This window comes from Bombus impatiens, unplaced genomic scaffold (genome assembly GCF_000188095.3).
Source record: "Bombus impatiens unplaced genomic scaffold, BIMP_2.2 scf_1334, whole genome shotgun sequence".
Classification (NCBI taxonomy): Eukaryota; Metazoa; Arthropoda; class Insecta; order Hymenoptera; family Apidae; genus Bombus; species Bombus impatiens.
This window is the reverse complement of record NT_177753.1, coordinates 240,367-243,052: the sequence shown is the minus strand read 5'-3', so window position 1 is coordinate 243,052 and position 2,686 is coordinate 240,367. Positions and strand designations below refer to the sequence as shown.

The window sequence follows — 2,686 nt, the reverse complement described above, 5'->3', positions numbered from 1 at the left end:
GCGGCAGGCTTTACAATCAGCCCGCCCGCCATTGCCCTTTTTCTCATTTCATCTTTTCTCCCTCTTTTATTCGTTATTAATCGTACACATATCCACGCATTCACGTTTTCATCATCTAAGAGAAGCCACCACCTTCTATATGGTTTTCTTTATAATCTCCTTGTCTTATAGTTATGTTACAGCTACTAGAAAATGTATATATGTAGTAACTTAGAATAATGTCTATGGGTATTACTGCATCGCTTATGGTGATAGATCTTCTTCGTTCTTCTTTAACAAAACTATTTGCACTCAGCACACACGCGGTTACCAACATATGCACGCTTCAATATAAAGTTCGTGATTTTCTTTTCAGTAACGATACGGCTAGTGTCTTCTTGAAGATGTCGCTGGATGATGAAACGTTGCGGCGTCGACGACCGGGAAAGTTAGCAAGTTGTACAGTGGACTTCGTATATCGCGAATTTCCATTCCCTACTATACAACCTACTACCTCACCCAGGCGTCGTCGCTGATATGGCTGTCCTCTTCGTAATCGATCCCTTCGTGGATATTAATGTATAATATATCGTATAGTAATATAGTAGTATATAATATAATAAAGCATAATAATATCGATGTTTATTAAGAAATAATTATGTAACGTACTAATAATCAAGAAATGCCTCAACAAATTGCATATTCTAACTAATCTCAGAACACAGGTTTGACGAAGTTAGCTTTGATCAAAGTAAGTACATTCATGTTTTGTGTTTCAAGACTTACGACGCTTCGATCGTTACATTACTATTCGTAATTAATTGGTCAGTAAACCGGAAGTGACAGAACGGTAGATACTGCTCTTTTCATCCCTGCTTTCATTCGTCATACTCGTCCTTTTTCACTTCTTTTCATACAATCGAGAAAATTACTTGGCAAAAAATGCACGCGTTGATAACCGGAAGTGCTGCGGGCTTTCAGGAGGGCAGAGGGGTGTGTGAAGGAGAAGGAGGAGGTTCCGTCGAAAAGCTTAAATGCTGGCCTGACTACATGTACCGGTAGATAGGAGCTTGCGGTATACATATAAAAAAGCCCACAAGTTCGGATCTACGGGTTAGTATCATCAAGTATAGCTGATAACGGCTATCACTGGATCGTTCCGCCATGTGCTCCCAGCTTCCTTTCACTGCTTTCTACTGTCCGTGGAGGAATACTGCAACTGCATCTGGAAATTAACAAAATAGCATTTGATCATAACAAATAAAAATACTATATTCTTGTTTCTTCGATTTTTCTTTTATAAGCATAGTTTGCCAAGTAGAATAATAAGAACAACACGTTAACGAAATTAAGAGATTCATTTAAGTTGACGAATTAACAGCTGAAATCGCTGCTTCCTTAAGGACTTAATCATGATTTTCGTCAAGTGTAAAGGAATATCAATAATTGTCGAACTCGTTGAACATTAATAAATCTATCGATCGACAAGCATATTCTACAGTTGTTATTTAGAGGCATTATTTTTTATGTGAGATTTGATATAATTCGAGTTTTAGAATCAAACTTCTCACGCGTAGCCCCCCGGTTTACTGCGCCATTGCCGGGTAGAGAGATCAGGAGAGCATAGAAAAAGAGGGCCGGGGCTATCCTACAAGAAACAAGACGAAGAAGAGGACGAGGAAGATGGAGAGAGGAAAGAAGAGCAAGAAGAATATAGGAGAGTAGGTAGAGAGTCCGGGCGTTGTAAAAATCCCCTGCCTGCTGCCTCGTAGACAGTTGAATGGCCTCTGCCATCTCCTCACGCGGCCCTAAGGGATGTTAGGCATCGTTTCCAACTGACTGATTACGTTTTACAACCTGGACCTGAAATATGTGCCGTAGATTAAAAAATATTCCGGACCAGCTGGTTACGTTATACTTAAGAATATAGAGTGCTTGAGTAATCGATTTTAAAGATATTATTTAGGTTTAATACCCATGTATACGACAGCGAATAATATTAATTTTACCTTGGATCTCATTTAAAGATAAATTCACCATGGATTTGAATTGTAAATCTCGAAGTTCCAAGTTTCCTTGGGGGAAAGAAACATAGGGAAATTGAGATTGTTCGTTGTGAACGGATCTTAAGGTTTGGAAGACGGCGAAGGACCTGGATGCAGGAGTAGTCGAGCGGGAATTATGTACGCTACACGAAAAGCTGCACTCCTCTCTTGATTCCTCGGCAATCGGCTCATCCTTGGTCTCCTCCTACCATGTAAAGAAACAAGAAAAGAGAGAACTTTTAGTAACTAATAGTCGATCATCGAGTTTGCTGAAAGCGGCAAGATATTAATGGAAGCATCCCTTCTTAAACTCTACAAGTAATTTCTCCTCAAAATGATCCTGAATCCATAAAACCATCTCCGATGGAATCTACTAAGAATGGATTTCATCCTAATTTAACTGCAATCAATTTTAATTAACATTTACTGCACGTTTGAAACAGAATCCCTAAAGTTTCATCATAAAACTTCTAAGAGAACTAAAGTTAAGCATACAAAGCTCAAAAGCTCGCAAGCAAGTCTGCCAATCATCGTTGGTTGGTACGACTGGAACAACCGTAAAAGTAACAGGAAAGATAAGAGGATCAGAGGCCTCTTCTCGCTCGGTTTTTCTTCCTCGAGAGACAGAGAATAGAAAGCTCCAGGGGCAAAAGACGAGAATG

At 39.4% G+C, this 2,686-nt stretch overlaps 1 long non-coding RNA gene across 3 annotated transcripts in view; it reads right to left on the bottom strand.

Moving 5' to 3' along the window:
• Positions 1–616: 616 nt before the first annotated feature.
• Positions 617–2,686, bottom strand: part of LOC105681574 — a 22,029-nt gene continuing 19,959 nt past the window's right edge. For all 3 annotated transcript variants that reach the window (XR_004462760.1, XR_004462758.1, XR_004462759.1), the window contains 2 exons: positions 1,989–2,229; positions 617–1,842 (listed from right to left, as the gene is read on the bottom strand). This is a non-coding gene — a long non-coding RNA (uncharacterized LOC105681574). The remainder of the gene's footprint in view (positions 1,843–1,988; positions 2,230–2,686) is intronic.